Source organism: Trichoplusia ni, chromosome 1, assembly GCF_003590095.1.
Source record: "Trichoplusia ni isolate ovarian cell line Hi5 chromosome 1, tn1, whole genome shotgun sequence".
NCBI lineage: Eukaryota > Metazoa > Arthropoda > Insecta > Lepidoptera > Noctuidae > Trichoplusia > Trichoplusia ni.
The window spans coordinates 16,039,145-16,061,359 of NC_039478.1; positions in this window are offsets into that span (position 1 = coordinate 16,039,145).

Below are 22,215 nucleotides of genomic sequence, written 5' to 3' on the forward strand. Positions count from 1 at the left end.
TTTTTGTGTAAATTGATGACCGTGCTGCCTACTACCCAATGGGGTGAAAATACACCTCATAATTGTATTACACGATGTTACGGGTGAGTCCAAAAATTTAAAACTTTACTGCTCATGCCCTCTGCATAGTAGCTTTATGGTTTTTGTATATTTGTTGTATCATGTGTACGATAAGGTTCATGCAAAATTTGAAAGAAATATATTCAGTAGTTTATGAGATAATTTGATATTTGTTTATAGATATAAAAGGCTCCTGCTCACCCCCTGTAACGAAAAGCGAAATAATAAGTAAAAAGTATGTTGACCGGACTTCTTGTTGATATTCTCTGAAAATTTGAATCAAATCTATCCAGTACTTTCCGAGATCTTTCCGGACATACATACAGACAAACAGACAAACAGACAAACAGACAAAAATTCTAAAAATCATATTTTCGGCATCGGAATCGTTAGTAGACCACCCTGCAATTATTCTTTTTTAAAAATATTCAATGTACAGTTTTCACTTTTCTACAATTTTATTATATGTATAGATAACATTCCTGCAATAACAATTTAATGAAGAATTTTCAATGTGCATGTACCCAAAGTACCGACAAAACTCGTTGTTTTGAAGACACACATCCAAATAATCTTCAATCTTATCCAGACCTTCAAAAGTTTATATACAATGTACATTGATGGCCAAATTTATTGCTGACTGGCGGTTTATCTAATTATGCAAAACAACACCGAGTTTGTACGTAGTTTGCCGTGTACCAAAACTGGGTAGCGACGGTAAAATAATAAACTGGCTGTATCAAGTATGTTTAACGACAGCAATTTATTGGGCTTCAAGCGGTCATAGAGTTCGCTTCAGAATAAACTGCATCAGTAGTTTTAGGGTATGCTTATCGTTTCTCTTTTGAATAGGACCTTGAGTATATCAATTACTTTTTTTCTTTTGACAGAAAGTGAGAACATTCCTCTCAAATTTTATACATGCTTTTAACTGTGGGTAGTTAGACAACACGTAATTTAAAAACAAAGTTTTGAGAGCTATCTTCTTCTTTTCGTAATATGGTTCTTGTACCAGGTCGGAGTTTTGAAACCACCCGTAGTCGTCACGTGGTTTTAAACAGCCTTGAAGAATTTCCAGATTTGCTGGTGGCATAGCGATTTCTTTTCATTCAGCGCTTTTAGCAAGTGATCATTATTATGACTAATTAACACGCATATAAAAACCTAAATTTTGCGGCGGGTGCCAGAATTTGAACTGACGACTTCTGACTTGACATTTCAATGGTCTGACCACTAGGCTATTACAACCTAGCTTTTGATAGCTTCATGATTGTTAGACTTTCGCTATTTATAGCAATTGCTTTGTACTTACTAAACACGTAATACTGTCGACTACACACAGAACTGGAAATTTAAGATTGAAATCAATGAATATTAATCTTCAGTGGAATTTATTAAAAGGTAAAGTTTTGTTTTCTGCTCAAGTCTAATGTTTATTTAAATTACTATTTTGCTTTGTGGGTGGGCTTTTATTTTGAAACTTTTATGTAAATACTACATAATATTATGCCTTTTTTTCCAGTACAATTTATTGTGGAGGAGCGATGGGGAAGCGGAAGTTGAATTGGTCAAAATACTGTAAGCGGTCTCTCAAATAACTCTGGAAAAGGCTAGGCAGAAAAACCGATCAGATGCGAGTCGGACTTGCGAGTCAAGTATTCCGTACAAAAAGAAAAGATATCTAGCATCTTATTTATGACCGTACTAAGCATGGCTTAGCCTTATTTTTGCTTAGAATACAAAAAATGAACATCGGAGAATATCCAACGTCTAACTATTACGGTTCATAATATATAGCCTGACGAACGGACAGACTTGCACTCCACTTTCATACACTCAATAATTTAAAACAGTGGTCAATCATTTAAAGGACATAATATATGTCAATTCAAATCTAACAATCCCCACTAACTCTTATAAATACAACAATTGAAGAAACTACGAGTTAACTATTTTCAAACGTACTGAAGGTAATCGCTAGAGACAGTTCAAAAATACACCTCTATTTTCTTTAATTGAAGACACTTCCACTGAGGCACATATAAATTACTTGGCGATACTGCATTTGTTTCACGATGTTCCTTTAAAATAGCTGTGTATTCTGCAAAATAAGTACTTCCAGCAACAAAAGTCGTTTAATAAAAACTTATTTTAAAACACAATAAACAAATCGTGCATCGTGTGAAGTCGTATTAAACACCAATCTAACAGCATCGCCAAAAATACTAGCTTTGAAAATCTGATTCACTTGACTGTGTTGCTGACTGTACAAAAGCAAATAGTAGCGTTTGTTCCATGTGTTCCAAACTTAAATTCTATGCGAGGCAGAGTTTTGTAGACCAATTAATTTTATTTTAAATAGTGTCAGTGTCAGCTCGCATAAATACTTTTTGAAGTGAAGTTAGATTTAAATGGCGTTTTCTGAATGGAACGTAGATTAAAAGTGATATAAAATTCCTACATAATATTTTTTTGATTCTCCGGAGCAGAATCTATCAAAGAAATGTGCGCTTTGTAAAAACAAACGGTAAATACTCACAGGCCTCGTTTCCTTTTAGACAAAAGTTTTAAGATTTAATTAATACAGCTAACGACTTTGAAAGTTTAACAAGATTTCACACTGAGTTCTAACCTTTTAAGAGAAAGCCTACGAGTTAAGAGATTTTTATGAAAACACGTGTTGCACGAATAAAGAGACAAAAGTAAGGTCTTCCTTTCTTCTTTAGGCCTCTCATTTCCTAGCTATTTTGAGGCCATTCTAAGCCAACAAGTTGAATTCGTCCGGACATTTTCTTTTAGGACTTCATTCAGATACTGTAATTATGATAAACTAGCTGTTACCCGCGATTTCGTCTGCGTGGTAAGGAAATAAGATATTCTCTCGTTTAATCGATAAATCGTTTTTGTTAATCCAGGCTGTCAGCTAACTCCATACCAAATTTCATTAAAATCGGTTCAGCCGTTTTGACGTGAAGAAGTAACAAACATACACTCTCACAAACGTTTGCCTTAATAATATAAGTGGGAAGTGGGCTTAAAAGCCAATTGCTGAAGAACTTGTTAATGCCCCTCTCCTGTCTCTTTCCCTTAGCCTCGATTCTATTTCGACTAAATTTTATGCTGTCAGTATATTCTCATTAATTGCACATATAACAAGAAAAGAGACAGGAAAGCCAAGAAGGAAGTAAATAGACCAACTCAAGGAAAAGTCAGAAGTGACAACGTTCACATATAAGGTAGTGATGACACAAGATACAGAAAGATGGGAATCGCTACAACGACAAGCATTAAAATTTTCGATGATGACAGCGGCTTCATTATTTTTATCCACCTGTCTTGAGTCTTGGCCACCATTCACTTATAAAGTTACTCCATCTGCCGATATTAAGTTATAGTGTATGGTGTGGCTGAGTTGTTGTAACACTTTTTTCCTTCATGTATATACTAACATAAAATGAGTGTATCACGCCGTATACCATTATACGTGGGGCCTACAATTGGCACAAAGGTCCTTAGTGAATGCGGTCTCATCTAAAGATATTATGATCAAAGATTCAATCCAAGCCAATATAATACTTAAACTATACCAAACGAAATCCCGGAATAAGCCAGTATATTGGCAGAGTATAAACAAGAACAACAGCACTAAAGATTGCAATACACTTGGGAAAAAACGTGGCTCTGCCTAGAATTTGAACAACGCTGAAAATTTGCTTGCATTTTGCTCCCAGCTTCTTTCAAAGTCTTAGGAAATAATCTTGTAGAGAAATGTTCTTTTATGCATCCGTTTGACTATTATATTTATGTTATCTAAATACCTGTACCACGATATTTTCAATTGAATTCAAAAACAGAGTTTCTCGATTCGCTTATTTTTTTTTATTTTCTGTTTGATTATTTTTTTATTTAAAGTGAAATAGCTCTCATTTTAACCCATTATTCAATTTCATCAACTTTCCCTTAGTTGTTTTTTATTTGAAGTCCGTTATTTTTGTTGTTAAAACAATAATTATTAAATACAATGACGCTCTCTGTGGAAGCGATACGGTGTTATATAACCGCGTAGCAGCATCTCACTTTGGCAATAGCAAAACTTTGCTGAAAAATAGAAAGCATGCAGTATTTATGTGGAAGATTTAGATTTTTTTTGTGAATAAAGATAATGCATATACAACGCAACACACTAAGTAAAAGTACGTAAGTTTTTGTTCCTTGTTTTGCATAGTTTTAAGTGTTCTAGTAGAAACTTGTGTTGCAGAAACTGTTTTTATCTCATGAATTTCTCTTTTTCTTTTGTTCTAGAAAAAAGTACTTACATTTTATAGTTTTTGTGGGATAACAGCTGTAGGTATTAATTTTAAGTAATTTATTTTTATAGTTTAGTGGTTCAAAAAAACAAGTAATGAAGGAATCTCAATGGAAAGAACGGAGTAAGAAGATATTTTTCCTTAATTAATTTTTGGACAAGCACAGCAAGTGTATGTATGTTTGTTTGTTACCTCTTCACGCTCAAACGACGCGACCAATTCCAATGAAATTTCATATGGTGGTTGGTGATATGGTTTATTAACAAGCAAACAATTACATATATAAACACTTTTATCCAACTGTGTTGGAGGAGGATAAAGGAAAGTAATACTATTGCAGCTGTAGCCAAGGTCTGATCAGGCAAAGCCACGAACAACATCTAGTGTCATCATTTCATAGCCTTAAACTGTTATACTCAATGTTATTAATATGTCTTTTCATAGCGTCCCTCCGCTTTTCGATAGCGTTTCTTTTCATAAATTTATTGCGATAAAATGATTTCATTTTCACACAAGAACTTCTATTCTCAAAAGCAATAATAAGTTTTACTATTTAAGGTCTCAATTCTATATCACGAGGTCAGATTAATCTTTTTTTGATAGTAAGTTCGACTAGCGATCCTGATTAAGGACTTCGATTGGGTCCGAAACTAGTCGGGCAATCCCAATAAATACACGTGAATAACGGTTTGTTGCAACATTTAATTATTATTTTGTTCTTTATTGCAGAGAGCACTAAGATTTAATTCGTTTGGAATTAATACTGAAAAATCTGATCAATTGGATTGCGTGTTTTACAGATCTTTTTAAGATAGTAGTATCAGTTATTTATAATAGATGACACTGTTCTGCATCATTGTAAAAACGGCAAATAAAATCCCACCAAAAACATTAAATGTAAAAAAATGCCAAGTCTCTCGATGCAGTCTTTCCATCGTAAAAAGTTTTGAGATCTCATAGAAGCCAAGTCCTATTCAAAATATTTTGTAGTTATAAATCAACATTTAGTAATTGTATCAATAGTTTTCTTTATATTATAATTATAGTGACTTGGCAATGAGCACAAGAAGAAACAAATAAAACGGCATATTTGTAGGAGTTGAAAGTTACACACACCGCATGCGTAAACATTAATATCACAAAATTAATTTTCTTTTGGTTTATCCGTGTCGTCCCAACCGAATTTCGGCAACGGCAGTCAGTCTTAGTGTACTCTCGATTCATTTACTTTCATAAAGCGATGGCCCGTAAGGTATTCTTAATTATTGTATTGGAGCATGTAGTCGGTAGTGACCATCATGATTCACACATAACAAATAATCTGATCACTGGTCTCGTCAGTAACATTTGCACATAATTCCAGGCATCAAGCAGCTTTTAATTTGTGCTCATTGCCAAGTCACTATAATTATAATATAAAGAAAACTATTGATACAATTACTAAATGTTGATTTATAACTACAAAATATTTTGAATAGGACTTGGCTTCTATGAGATCTCAAAACTTTTTACGATGGAAAGACTGCATCGAGAGACTTGGCATTTTTTTACATTTAATGTTTTTGGTGGGATCTCATTTATTTTTTGTAAGTGTATTTCTTTCTTTTTTTTTAGGTGTCATAATTTCTAGGACTTCAGCTACTGCTTTGCTTAGAACCCATTCTCTATCTCTATCTCTTTTGTTTCTTCTCTGAGACTTCGTTACTTCTAATGTAAACAAGCTTAAACTTATATATATATGCATATATATATCTACTAACTTACAAACTATAGCTAAACTAAACTAAATAACACGTAAAGTTCTCCGAATATCAATTATCACTACAATATTTTTTAGTTTCGAAATGGTTTTTCATAGACAGGTGGCGCTATCAAATGAAAATTATCGAATTATTCTGAAGTACTACTTAGACTGCGCTTTGTAACGAAACCATAGCGCGATTCAGACACGTACAACGCCATCTATCGAGCGCGCATACAATATTTATCGCAATACAATGGAGTTTTAGCTTTATTAATTTAATGAATTATGAATTTTATGTATTAATTTGTATTAATGATAGTCTGTGTATTACATTTATATTATTCTTTTCTATTCTATGTATGTATTCATCCAATTGAATAGGTACTTAAACAACGAACAAAGTTAACAATTCAGTCAAAATCCATACATAATGTTCTTGCCAAACCGCAAATATAAAATTGTTTTCTATGGCATATTATTTTTTAATGTTTTTATAATTTTTCCTTTATATGTGGCTAAGGACCTATCTTGGTGCAAAATTTGAAGTTTCTAAGTCTGCTAGAAGTACCTTAGATTTTTGATGATCTGTCAGTGAGTCAGTGAGTGACAAAATGGTGTAACTTTGATCGACCGTAACTCCTAAACCATTAATTCAATTGGCATGTAATTTCGAACTTAAGTTTGTTCTAATGCCTACTATTATTCCCCGAAAAGCTAAACTCCTAGCTTTGTCCACGTCGAAGATACAGGGGGGGCGAAACAGCCGCGAATCGCTTCGAGAAAAGATGGTACGGCCGTGCCCGTTTTGCTCGAGACTTGGCAGGGGCACTGCCGTGCCCTCAGATAAATATAAATAAAAATTAATTATATTATGGACTCTACTTAATGATGATATATTATTGATGATGATATTATTTATGATACAATAAATATAAATCTCGGCAGATTAGCGAAATATAGAGTAGGTATACAGTACCGATATAATATTATATGAAATGTATTTCTTGTAATTCGCATTAACTCTCGCGAAATAGGTACGTGTTGCTTTGTGAGTGTTTCAAACATAACAAGGAAAATAATTCAGCCCATTAAAAATAAAATTCGTGATTAATTAATAATAGTGAATTTAAAAACGAACTTAAACGAGACGATTACTCATAACTTAGCATAATGATATATACTATACCTCAATAAAAACAAATTATTTCTAATATGTATAATGCTTACACGACAAACTGACAATCCATTAAATACTCAAACGGACAAATAAAGTAACCGGCTCTTAAAAGCTATAATGCCGAACTAGACGATTCGTTGAACTAAACCAAAACAAATCCCATTTACTTTGCAAGCACGTCCATAAGTTGGTCGCAAAATAAGCAATTAAAGAAATAAACATCGTTATTCGACTAATACAGTTTTATTGAGCCATTATTAGCTCAAGCACTCACGTGTAAACCCTTGTTTTCATGTCAACCATTAGCATTTAGTGATGTACGCGTGTTTTTTTGTCGACATGTAATTTTTGCTATATTTTTTTTTCAAAGTGAATTTCCTGTTTTATAGTTCCGTAGTTTGTTTTATGTTATCAATATTTGTTTGAAATATTTAAACAATTTCCTCTAAAAATATGCTTAAAGGGTTCATCAATAGTACCGTATACCAGATAACTTGTAATAGTAGATTCATTTTTATGTTCAGTAATTATCGAATGATACAATACATAATGATGATATGTTACGGTTTAGGTCAAACTATGAATAAATCTTAGGGAAAAATATTTTCAACGTATTCGATACAAAAAATCGCAAAGCTACTGGATATTGTAAGGCACAACACTGACGCTTAATAATTTGGCATCTGTCGCCTATCGATAACACACATCGACACATCACTATCGCCTGTGTTCAGGGGCACATATTGCGTCAGGGTTGCCACGTAGGAAAATGCGCTGGCGACAACGAAATTGCAATATGGCTCGCACCGTAAGCATGTGATTACATACGGCTTGTAACATAGAGGTAATGTTTTACTAGAAATGTACCATATTTGTGTCATGGCGGCCCTAGGGGACATTTACAAAGAAAATGTATGTGTTCACGTAAATGCATATGTATTGAGGCTGATGTTAATGTCCATATGTTGTATGTATATTAGTACCATATTGTTATTACTCTATTCATGTAGAATAGAGTAATAGCGATATGTTCTGAGAAATTAATAATGTATGCTTAGAGGGAGTGTAGAGTTCTACTTATTCAATTCAGAATGACGAATAGTCGGCATAATTTTAATCCCAAAATATATTATATCCAGATATTTTGGTTAGCTATCAAATATATTGTTCGGTAACGTGCTATGTGTAAACAAATCAGTATTATGTTGAGCCCGAATTGTCAAGTTTTGCTTTGGAAAAAATACTTTTGTGAAGTGTACAAAAATAAAAATAGAGCTTCACCGACATAACTTCTTAATTAGTCATATATTAGTTAAGTCAACATTATTTATATCATTACCAAAAGATAAGCTGAATATATTACGAAATAAAGCGTGACTCGGCTAACTTACGTTTAGCGAGGTATTAGCTAACCCCTCATCTACAAAAAAAAACTGCAGTTCATTTTAAGTATCCTATACCTTTTTAACTATTAACTAATTGAGTTACAATCATTCCCTTATCCATCGAAAATGTTGTTCTCATAGTATTAGTTGTCTCATTAATTTTGAGACATAACATCACTCAACATGTTATAAAGAATCATGTACCAAAAAATAAAACGCTTTTCGCCAAGATTGGAGGAACCAGCTAAGATGTATCGCGTCTTTTCACAAAATATAAGAAGGCAGTTTATTGTAAAGACGATATAAGATATTAAATGAGATATAAACCCCATATTCATTGCTCTCCTGCCACGTTTTAACGTAATGATATTGGGATTGTGAAAGGGAGACAGGGCTCTACACAAAGTAGAACGGCATCTCTCTTCCACAGCTGAAATAATATCACTTGAAAAGGTGGCAGTAGGCTTTGGTAACTAAGGCAGTACTATAGGAGTTATTACGCGAAAGTCAAAAGGCTTAAGGGGAGTTGATCTGACAATCTTTTGATGAAAGATATCGGATGAATGTTGAGCTTTTAAAAAAAACATATAGATACAGAAGGTCTTTTTGAAGTAGGTTTAAAATAAGATATACTTACAAAGGTGCTGCTTGTGACGCAAAGTTTATGTTTTCAAAAATTATCTTTTTACAATACGGAGAAAACATAGGAGAAACCGCAGGGTTACCTAGTTTTTCAAGTCCAATTAACCAGCTAGACCTAGTAAATTATATAACCTTAAAATACCTAGGCAGTACATTATCAAAATGAATGACTTACATAAAATATTTTAATTTCTCTCCAACGTTTTAATATTTTTACCACAATATGTAAAATTACCCAGTGCTTGGCACAGGTAAACGTTTTACGGCGCCCCGTTACCGTTTCTAGTAATAAACACACAAGCCAAGGGTTTTAACTTATGACTTTCATATGTAAATTTATTGCAGTCAACGTTGGGCTAATTTGTATCATAAATTTCGCTATACTTGTCTCTATGGGTATTTGAAGCGATATATACGAGTATGTAGAATGAAATTATTAAAATTTGTATGTTTTAAAATGAAATTTATCATTTTGACATTATAATTTTGTGATGTATCGAACGGTGAAATTGAGCTGAAGTATTTCGGAATGATATTAAATTTTGATCTATACGATAACTTTTAAAGTAGTCCTAATGGAAAAAATAAAAAAAATATGTAATTAACAATAAAATATTAAAATTATTCAACACAAACAGTTGCAGTTCCATGAAATGAAATACCAATTAAAATATGTAACATACTTAATTATTATAGTTGAATAATCTCTAAATGATTTTACGAAATACCCATTCAAACAAACAACTCTCGCACCATTCAATTTCAAACCTTTTACTAACGCAATATAGTTGAAATTGCAATGAGATTTTTGCTTGCTTTGTAAAGGTCAAAATTCATATGGTATGTACAACTATTAGCGGAATAGTGTGCATTATAATTCAGTAATACCTACTATGTTATAATAATTAGTCTTAATTATCTAATGAATAAAATCATCTTGTCACGGTGTATGTAATTGAACTTCTCCTAAACGACTAAACCTATTCTCATGAAATGAATTTTATTCTGACGATCAGATTTTTCACATCTCTTAATGTTAAGGGTGGTCTAATACTCAGTTGTTAGGTAATGTAAAAAAAAAAATATATTTTATGTTACAGCATACAAAATACACGGACTTAGATATCTTGTAAAACAATTATCAAAATCTTTTATGTGGAAAAAACTTAGTGGTTCTAAAAATCGCATTTTCACACAACTATAAAGTACTAAATGAGAATAGAATCCACGACCTCCGGTATATCAGTCGGAGCCATTAACCACTAGACCAACAGGTGAATCTTACTGGAGCTAAATGCATTAGTAGATTTAGAACTAATGTCATTAAAAGTCCATCTATCCGAAATTTGTCTTCGTATCGCGATAGTTTTGCTAGTATATTGCTAAGTTTGTAGTTGATAGTACACTAAACTTGCACTAAACTTCTAGCACTGTAATTTGTATTTTCGTTGCTTTTATTATCAAGAGTGACTTTTCAAATATATTCGGCAGATACCTAAACGATCGACAAGACGTTACAATAATTCTTATTTCACTATATCCTGTCCATGCCTTGTTTAAGTAATAAAATAAATAAATGTTAAGGAAGTCTCGGAAATACATATTTATAACGCAACGGAAATTTTTTATCTAGCCCTCTGTGTCCCACTGCTAGGAAAAGGCCTCTCCCGAAATAAATAGCTTTGCGTATCTAAGAGACAAAAAAAAACATACGCAATAAACAAAGTATTAAATTTACAAAAAACGTCTCAAAATAATGAAAGAATTTAAGTTAATATTTAAAATAAGAAAGCTATTAAGGGTCTAGACAGTTACCTTAAGCTAGCAACTCATCTAAAATTAAAACAAGAAAGAAGAAATTTGAATACCACTTAAAGTTTGTTACCTATCCTATTTTTTGTCTGAACTTTATGCCTAGGATAAAAAGGGGATAAGTCTCATTTTTAATGCATTTAGATTTGCAGTCATAAAATCGGTTCATAGTTCAAGATTCAGCGCATTTTAGTCTGACTAGGATTACCTACATGTATGTACATATATATATAATTAAAATGCTTTGTTTGTCAATGTCTCGTAATTTCAATGTCTATCCTAAACCAAATTCTTAACTGTCAAGAACGCGGCGCGCACGTGTTCAGAAATCGCAAAAGATGCGTGATGACCTATACTATTCGATTGTGAATGCCTTGCCGAGTGTATAATTCACTAATAGTTATAGTTTAAGATATCCCACTGATAAACACAGGCTATTTTCAGTATTTGGAAGGTTTGAGTATTGATTGTCACGCTAGGTCAATGCAGGTTAGCGATTTTAGACTTTAATATTGGAATCCTATTTTCATCATAATTATTTCTCAATTTTTCGAAAAATGACTTCGGTAATTTTCTTTTTTTACTTACTTGTACGTAGGTACAACCCATTACGACGTACCGACTTTACGCATTGCGTGAAAATACCCGAAATATAAAAAAAATAACGTCAAAACTTAAGTACAAGTTCTGATCTCTGATCTTTCTGGATTACGCCATGACAAACAGAGTTCATGCAAACACATCGACGTAAGAGCCAAGTGTTTGACTAATATCTTCGCAAGTACGACACACAAACATTTTAAAACTAGCCTGAATAAAAGTTATAGAATCAAACAAAGCCAGGACGAAAACTAGTACAAATGTATGATGAAGTAAAATCATAAAAATATTTATAGCTCAACTACCTATAGGGCTCTTGTTTTATCGAAAGCCCTAAATATTATGGGTCTGTATCGTCAATACTGATATAAAATCAAATTGGAAAGCATCAAATTTTCGATGGCGAATTGATTTACGATCCAACTTTTATTTATTGCCTATTTATGTAGGTTATCCTAAAGTGACTGCACGGGTAGCCAAGTGTGTGTGAGTTCGGTCCCTCGTACGTCAAGCGTTTGTGTGATTCACGAACGCTTGTCCTAAGATTGGGTGTCTTGTGCAAGTGACTTAAATTTTTGTGTGTTCATGTGACCGACACGATAATTAAATACGTTAGTCTGGAGTCCTTTTTTAGACAAATAACAAATAAATGGGACTAAAATAATAATTCAATTTAAATTTTATAATTAATTATTCTCACGATGGTTACTATCAAAATAAAGAACGAAATTAATTATTTCGATCAGTTTCTTAACTTCAGTGACTTACTTTTGCTCAATATAAAAATATATAAGTTAAAAGAAATTTCTCATACATTTCTGACCTAATATGTGCTCTCCCAAAGGGTATGAGGCAGCCTTTATTTTATTTCCATATATAAGGTATGGAATTGAGTTTACGTCAAATGCGTAGTATATGTGAAATGTGATGTGTGCGTGAATGTACTTGATGATGTGCTAGTGTTTGTAAGTGTTTATTAAGTTTTAAATGTAGTTATTCGAGTGGCATCAGAAAGGTTTTTATATTATTCCTACCTGTAGTTCTATTGCTAGGTATCAGCGCTCTTCCATATTGGAAAGGTTTGAGTATTGAGGGTTGGCGATTCCAAATTACAATAGGTAACATTATTCTTTTTTTAATTACGAGTATAAGTGGTATGTCGGTTAATTCTCGGTCTGATTATAATATCAAAATAGCTTCAGCAGTTAGAACAATAAAACGCAAAAAACTCTTTCAAATCAAATTTGTGTGACTTTAATGAAAAAATAATTATTCAAACAATAGTGTATCTTTTTTCAGCTTCCATAGTTTCAGAATTGTAAACACAATCGCATAGTCTGCGGTGAGGTCAGATCCAGTTCACGCCGAGCTGTGAATTTTTAACAGCACCAGTCAGACTGCTAACCTGACACTTAGACAGTATTAACCAAAAAACTGATTTGTAAATCTAAATCTAAAGCTTCCATTGCTCCACTGAATACCTTGCAAAAAAAACTGGTCAAGTGAAAAGAAAAATAAAACGGTTGGGTATAAAATTAATTTGTTGCACCCAAAATAATTTCGGTATGTAGGGTGTATACAATCACGCTATCGCTAATAAGAGCAGAGCAGTACAGCGAAATGATATAAAACAACTAGCTGTTGCCCGCGACTTCGTCCCCTTGGGTAAAAGATATATGTAAGTTATGATTTATACCTGCCCGGTTTTTTTCACATTTTCTATTGTATTTGAGCTCCTATTAGTCGCAGCGTGATGGTTTATAGCCTAAAGCCTTCCTCGATGAATGGTCTATTCAACACAAAAATATTTTGCCAACAATTTGGGCCAGTAGTTCCTGAGATTAGCGCGTTCAAACAAACAAAAAAACTCTTCAGCTTTATATATTAGTATAGATTAGAAATCATCACTTTTGAGCATGCGCTGCGTCGACACTTTTACGTAAAAAAAATTGCCTCATACTTTGACAATCACGCGGACGAAGTCGCGGGTAACAGCTAGCACAGTTGAAGACAATACATTCAACTGTAGAAGCGTTTTAATAAAGAAGTAATTAGTACAACTCGAGACAATTGGAGTAATAAACATAATCCTCTATTGGATGTAATTTAGGGTGACACTTTTATCACGTCAAGAAAATATCAGCTATATTAAGACATAAAGATTATGAGCACAAAGCGACGACCGGCGTTCAGACAGACTAATATAATGATATTATATTTTATAATAACTTTTTTTGCAAATAAATACAAATAATAATGTTATGCTTGTTAATTAATAAACATAGTATAAAAAGAGTATTTATTTTTCTGTGATTTTAATATTTGGTCCTTTCCCTGGACCAAATATCGAAAACACCAAACATACTCGTATTGTAATGTAAAGAAAATCTGTTGTTCATTCTTGTTTTCAAATTCCGATGTACAGTTTACTTTGAACTGTAGGTACTTTTTTCATTAATTCAACAGTGGACGGTCCCTAACTAACCAAAGGTAGAACGGAAAGTTCCAGAACTTTGTTTTTTGTTAGTTAATTAGTGTTAAAGACAACCAGGGAATCGAGCACTAGCCCAAGGTGTCGCATAGTGCGACCTATTTCTATTCTGACCCCACTCACAAGGATGTGAGACCCTGCTGGAGGAGCCTTTCGGGGTCCATGAAAGACCAAGGCTTCTGACTTCTCTAAAGCCACGTCCAGACCCAGCATTTTAATGCGATTTACAATCTGTGCTACTCCTGCCGTTGCAAGATGTACCACCTCACGGAATGATACTCCCTTCGACAGTACAAGTGTATCATCAGCGTAACAGTTTACACTTACTACTGGAAGAGTAGGACATCGCAAAACCCAGTCATACCCTATATTCCATAGCAATGGACCAAGCACCGAACCCTGAGGAACTCCACAGGACATCTGCCGTGAAGAACGTCCACTTCTACTTTCGTATAATACTGCTCTTCCTTCTAGGTACGCCGCTATTATACGACGGAGGTACGCAGGCACTTCGTGATAAAGGAGAGCTTCTTTAATGATACTCCACGGTAGAGTATTGAAAGCATTGACTATATCTAACGACACTGCCAACAACACTCCACCGCTCGATACTGTCTCGTCCGAAAGTGCTTTTATACGCTGGATAGCGTCAATCGTGGAGCGATTCTTTCGAAATCCAAACTGGTTATCGGAAAGATCGGGTCCTACTCTCGATAAGTGCTCAACAAGGCGAGCGGCGATAATCCGCTCAAAGAGTTTCCCAATCTCATCCAGCAACACTATAGGTCGGTACGCAGATGGAGAGTCTACGGGTCGCCCATCTTTGCGAAGTAACACCAGCTTACCCTCTTTCGACAGCTGCGGAAATTCACCTCGTTGCAGGCACGCGTCGAACAATCTCCGTACTCGTGGCCTCAGAGTCCCAAGTGCTATTGCCAGCACTCGGCCAGGCACTCCATCGGGGCCAGGAGCGGTACTCTTTTTTTTCAGTCGCGCCTCAGCTGCAGTAAACTCTGCACAGGTTATCTCAGGCGCAATCAAGCCAGAGTCATTAATAAGGTCATTATGAGAACACATCAGAGGAGATACATGAATGGACCTAGTTGGGAAAAGGGCAGTGATCACTCGCTCCAGGAATTGGGGCTCGAGCGTCTGCGCGATTGGAGGAGCCCTCGACCGAAGCTTTCCACGCACCATACGATACGGACGACCCCAGGGATTCAGATCAAGCGACGCCAGCAATTCCTTCCTAGCCGCATCCTTTGCCTGACAAATGGCTGCTTGAAGGGCTATCTTCGCCTCGCGGTAATTTTCATATAATCGAGCCTCAAGGTCACGATCAGTGGTTCTCCTTCTACGTTGTCGAGTATACTCGCGCCTCTTTATTATGCACGCCGAACGCAAATTCGATAACTCTTGAGACCACCAATAAACCTGGCGTCTCGGTGGAAGTGGTCTGGACCGGGGCATAGCCGCATCACATATTCGCGACATTGCGTGTCTGAGCCAAAGGGCCTCTTCATTGACATCCGAGGACACAGCTCTTGGAGCAATCCAGGCTTCGACAATAGCTGCTTCTTTGACAATGTCGAAGTCTAGCTTGCTTAGTGTCCATCGTGGAAATGATGATGTGAACGCTCTTATCGTAGATGTTGGCGCGGCTGGGGTGGCCACTTCAAACGTTATGTAACGGTGGTCTGAAAGTGTTTCAACCTGGTCAAGTACTTGCCAACTTCGCACACTGCTTGCAACTGTAGGATTAGCAATGGACAGATCCACAATTGAACCCCCTTGCCGCCGCACGCACGTCTGCACTGTACCTCTGTTGAGGAGGCACAAATCCATCTCTAGAAGCCACTCTTCCATTAGGACACCACGGGCATCAGTAGCGGGAGAACCCCAAGTCGTTGATTTAGCGTTGAAGTCCCCTAGAATCAAAATTGGGAGTGGCCGATTTTGCTGAATCAAAGCGCCTACACTGCTAAGAAATGCTTCAAATTCTGCGAGTACTCTGTTGGGTGAAAAGTACACTCCTAGAACCAGTAAACCTCCCACCAAAGCCGCTGCACAGCCAGGACGTTGTGAGATGACTTGTAGAGGAGTTCGCGCCGTTATAGCTACCAAGCCTGTAGAATCGCCAAGCCAGTAGTCACTAGGAGGGACAAAATATGGTTCGGCAATTGCCGCTACATCTATTGACAAATCCGCAATGGTTTGGATCAGTAGATCCTGTGCCCTTGCGCAGTGGTTTAGGTTTGTTTGTAAAAATCGAAGAGCCATACTTAATTGGACATAGGCTGCTCTTCATTCCCGGTTACGGTGGTGGGTGCCGCAGTAGAAAGTGCCTTCCCTGTAACCCTACTACCTGTCTTTGCCTTAAAGGCTGACTCTCTACATACTTTCGCACCTACAATATGCGTGGCTGCTTGTCCCTCAGCAGCACAGACAAGGCAGTGCGGATCCGCATTGCAGCCTTTCGAATGATGTCCAGCCTCTCCGCATCGAAAACAGAGACCGGAGCGGTCCACCTCACTCGTGCACATCACCGCAATGTGCCCTATTCTCAAGCAACGAAAGCAGCGCGTTGGTCGGGACTCTAAGAGACGCACCTTGACGGACACAAGTCCGACTTTCAATATTTTTTTTCGTGCCACCATCTTGGCTGCGACCACAGGAACTCGCAGTACTACTGACCCACCGCTCATTCCATGCTCACGGATTTGTCCCACCGATACACTTTCAGGGGCACATTCTCCAATACGAGCAATGGTTGCTGCTACAGCTTCTGGGGTAGCAGAGTCGTCTAACCCCGACATCAGAATCTCTGCACATTTAATGGGGACGGAAACTTTCAAGACATCGCCCATTGCGTTGCGAATTTTCTCAGCAAGAGCATTAGCTTTTGGCCCACTTGATGTTCCCGGTACCCGAAGTATTCGGGCCCCTGAAGCCGCTTTTCTGAACTGAACGTTAAGATCAGTTGCATCAATTTTTTCCGAAGCCTCACTTAACACAGATGCGTACGTTACGCCACGCTCTATTGCAGCTGGCTGTAGTTGTAACACTACAGCCGAACTGCTAGGAACTCGTACTGCTTTAGGCCTGGATGCCATCTGCTTCTTTTGTGCTATACTTATTGGCTTTGTAGAAGGCACTCTAGCGTTCTTGGCTTTCCTTCTACTCACCGTAGTCCAGCCATCAGTGCCGGTACTAGTGGTTGCTACTGGCTCCGAGATATTGACGGCGATGGTAGGAGGAACCCTTGTCTCCTTCTTTTTATTACTCTTTTTGGACTTTCCCGCTTCAGGTCTATAAAGCTGGACAGTCTGGGTCGAAGCCGGCGACGCTGCTATCTGCTGGGTTGAAGTTGGGGTCTTTCGTGTATTTCCAGACAGTGGTGGTCTTAGCCGTTTCTCAGGCAACAAACGCTCCTCCAGGTTTTCAAACCGTGCGTTCATCATCGATCCAACCTGTAGCATAATAGCGCGAAGAAGCTCCTCTTGCGGAGCAGTCGAGTTGGCAGAATCAATATTACCATTTAGAACTGAGTCGGAAGGTGCCTCAAGACCTCTAGAAGCAACACTTTTAGGAGTAACTTGTGCCCGTAACTCAGCCAGCTCTTTTCGTAGATCGACAAGTTCTTTTTCTAAGCGAACATTGTCCTCCTCTAATTGGGACGTTTTTCGCTGCAATACTGCAGTTTCCTCACTGACCGTCCGCTGTCCAAGCGTCTCCACAGAGTCCTTTATTGTCGACACGGCGTCTTTAAGGGCTCTTTGAAAAGTTCCCTTTAGGTTACCAGATTTCATGGCAACTTTTTGGACGACATCTAGACTAGCTGAAACGGCATTTAAAATAGAAGAGGTGGACTTTTCAGACTCAACTCTTCCCTCTTTATTTAAAACCTCTGTCATCTCACGCCTTGCAGCGTTGGCTATCTCAGCTGATACAGCTACCTCATCCTCTGCTTTAAGGAACTTCTCTTGTCCCTTTCCAGCACTACGGAGAGCTCGCTCCTTAGCCAGACCAACATACTCCCCAGTAGTAGGGGGTCGTTCTCGCCCTCTCTTTAAGGGCGTGCCCATCTTTGGTGAAGGCACATCTTCATCAGTCGAGACCAGTTCTGAAAAACTGCTCGCTATGGGTCGCGTTCTCTTTCTGAAAAGCTTGCTTCTCAAGCTATTTCCACTTTTCACACTCATCATACTCGACGCAGTATCTGAACCAGACATTGCACCGGCTATTTCTTTAGTAGTTTGGTTTGTTTTTGTAAATTGAGACATCATAACAATTCCCACGAGTGCGGGGGAAATAAGAAGTTCGGCCGAGTAGAGCCCCCTGTACCCGACTAAGCGTATTACTCCAACAGAGTCCGCCGGTTCTGTGGAGGTGCTCGCTAGCGACTGATACACTCGTCAGCCATACATCCCCTCGTCACGAGCAAACTTAGGATTCGAGGAATTTTTTCAGTGGTTATCTTCCACGCGGCCCGGCCGATAAAGGCAAGACCCCCGCTCCCCGTAAGGTCCCAGACCCTCGTTGGGGGCTACGGTATGACAACGGTGACCTGATTAAAGGCCGTGTCCGGAAGCAATGCGAGTGCATTCCGAACCCCTGTCCGCGCTGTAGCTCACTGTCGAAAATCGACACCTTGCAATTGCGCCGTCCGCAAAACGGACTCTTCACTTTGTCCAACGTTTGCAACGTTTGGCCAGCAAAAAAGAATACTAAACCAAATCCGTCGAACCTCTTACTTCAACCTCTTACTTTTTAGTCGAAAAGGTAGGGAGAGCAAGAACCCACGCCCGCTGCCGCTACACGGTATAATGTCCGAGACGCCGACGAGCCGTAACTGTAAACAGTCACTCGCTACGCAGCGATCTGAAGAGATTCCGATCCTGCCGTCTATCCCTAGGTGGGAAGACACTTCACCCGCCACCGCTACTCAAAATAAGTTTGAGACGCCAACGAGCCGCAACCGTAGTTGGTTGCCTACACCGCCACAGCAGCACATGACCAGCAGTAAACACTAACCATACTTGCTGTGATAGATAGCGTCCTCATCGTAAGGAGCAATCACACTTAACTGGTGTCGTTCGCGCCGGGTAAACCCGGTACCGCACATATCTGTACGACATTCCCCTATCCACGACCTGGGGACGCGCCCGGTAGGGGCCCAGGAACCCCTGCCCGCAGGAGACTTCTTTCTGCGGTTCACGGGGAATTGTTCATCACTAGGGCAAGTTGCCCTATCTAATATATAAAATTCCCGTGTCACGATGTTAGTTACCGTACTCCTTCGAAACGGCTTTACCGATTTTTACCAAATTTTATATGCGTATTCTGTAGGTCTGAGAATAGAACAACATCTATTTTTCATACTACCAAGTGACAAGGGTTGCCCACACTAAAATTTATTTTTTTTATTTTATGGACGAAATTTTTTGTTTTTACTTTTTTATAATGTAGCATTAAAAATACATCCAACTAGATACAATTTATTTGGCAAAACAACGTTTGCTGGGTCAGCTAGTACATGTTATAAAAAACTATATTAATATAAAAACCAAATTACACATACTAGAAATCAAAAAGTATCAAAATAGTTAAAAGGAGTGCGCGAAATTAAAATCCTTCTTTTCATCTAAAATCTTTTTAAAACTGGATGTACAAAACCCAATTTATTCCCATTAATGACACTCACCACAAAATACACTAACCAGCAAATTTCTTAACACAACACCGTCTGATGATCAAAGTTTTGCGAAGATACCTGGACAAACAGCGGAGGAACCAAACTTAGTTTTAACGTTAATTAATAAACACACATTAATCTATTTAGTGCAGTCCGCTGTGGAATTTAAAACAGAGATTTTGTAATGTGATCCTAATTTCGTTAACGTTTCGATCATTTTTAGATTGAAGATTGATTTTAAATTAGACTTGATGGTTATGTAGCTTTGTCAAGTGTCACTTTTAAGTACTTTAAAGTTTATTTAGTAAATAAACTACGTGGTTAAGTCAAAGAAGCTGTCGAAGTCTTTATAGGCATTTAAAATTGACTCAAAATGTCTTGAAACTTCAGAAATGTATAATATATTATTACGAGATAACAATATTTTATTCATCTCGAATAACAAATAAATCATTTATCTTAAGAAAGACACTTTAAATTTGAATAGTATTATCTCTTTAAAACTAAAATTTGGACCCTTATCCTAAATACTTAAATTAGAACTGTTCTCGTTGTGGGAGCAAGACGCAACTACGCGCATTGTATTGCGCTCTCTCTTTTCCACTACATCAACAGTCCCACGTTGCTGTATCACAGTACAGGGTCCATTCTCAATTATCAGTGACTCCGAAAACATATCTAAACTTATCTCATATCATTCTATCGGCATTAAAGCTTAATTTCAAATATTTAATCGTTTGTCAAGTTCACATAAAATAAAGTTCAATTTGAATACATTATTGTAGAGACTTGCTTTATCAGAAAATTTCGTGTTTATCAAGATTCTACGCTTTTTGAATTCGAAGTATATTATCTGATATTATTATATTTGAAAAGCATTTTGTAGAAATTGTAAGCACTATTTAAATTGAAAGTTAGAATATTCAATTGATGTTTGAGATTGAAATGTTTATTTACGTTAAACTTTTTTAGTATTACGTTGAAGGTTATTTTAACAAGATCGTTCAAATAAGTTGACATATACAATATTGTATCGCACAAAACTCCATTTGATGCGCATTATATGAAAAACAGCAGATAATGAAAGGGTTACTCAGGCTATATAGCCAACACTATTTATATATCGACTATATGGATAGCCTAGTGGTCGAGGTCAGAACTTGAAACTTACTACACATCGTGCCACATGTTCGATCCCTGTATAGGACAAGCGATATGATTGTCAAATTTCTAACAGTTTCATCAGAATCGATTCAGCTGTCAAAGCTTAACAAACAAATAACTATAATTAAATATAAATAAGTATTATTAGTAACATTTGGATTAAAGAGAATGTAGGCACTCTTTCATAAATGTCTTCGCACATTATACATATACATACATACACAATCTCAGTAATTACTCCACGAAATCAAGTCAGAGAACAAAAACATTTTTTAAATAATCTTAATCTAAAAATCGGGACAAACTAAACAAAACCAATTGAATGCATTTAAAAAGCATTGTTTAAAGAAAACATATCCAGTAATGCAAGTTTTGCAGAAACTTGTATCAGACTGTTTAAACTCTACATTTCTTTAAACAATTCTCTGTTACTTATTTGATTGGAAGATTTAAGTAATTAAAAACGAATATTGCATTTTTTTTCTAGACTTCATTAAATGATGCAACGACTCGACTCGCGACCCCGCCGCATCAGCTCATGATTAAGGACTCCGATTGGGTCCGAAACTAGTCGGGCACTCGCGATAAATACGCGTGAGTAAACCGTCCCATCATTTAATTATGAATCATTCTTTCGATAGTTACTATTTGTTTTGACTTAAACATATACGATGATTTCAGCTTATATATGTCCACATGCTAGACCAAGGCCTTCCTAAAGTTGGGCCAAGATATACGGTACTCCCCCATCCGCGTCCAGTCCAAGCCAGAAACGACTTTTAAGTCATCATTCCATCAGGGTATTCCGATTTCCAATTTGGAAGTGAAATTAATCAGTTCCAAGTTTCCAATTATTGTATTGGCAAAATGTTTAGGAATAGTGTCAAATTTAATCCTATTTCCATTCATTCACCGGCCATTGTAAATAGCGAAAATGGGGCACAGGCCGGAATCATATTTATGTATTGTTTTTTTAAGGTATTCAATGCTTTTTCAATCTACCAAGATTGAAAAAGCATTGAATACTGTAGTATTTTCTTCAAAACAAAGATCTTCTTTATTCAGTTGGTTTATACACGTTTTAGTCGACCACAGACTTAGAAACAGCATTAGACACACCCACATCGATAGTTTCAAG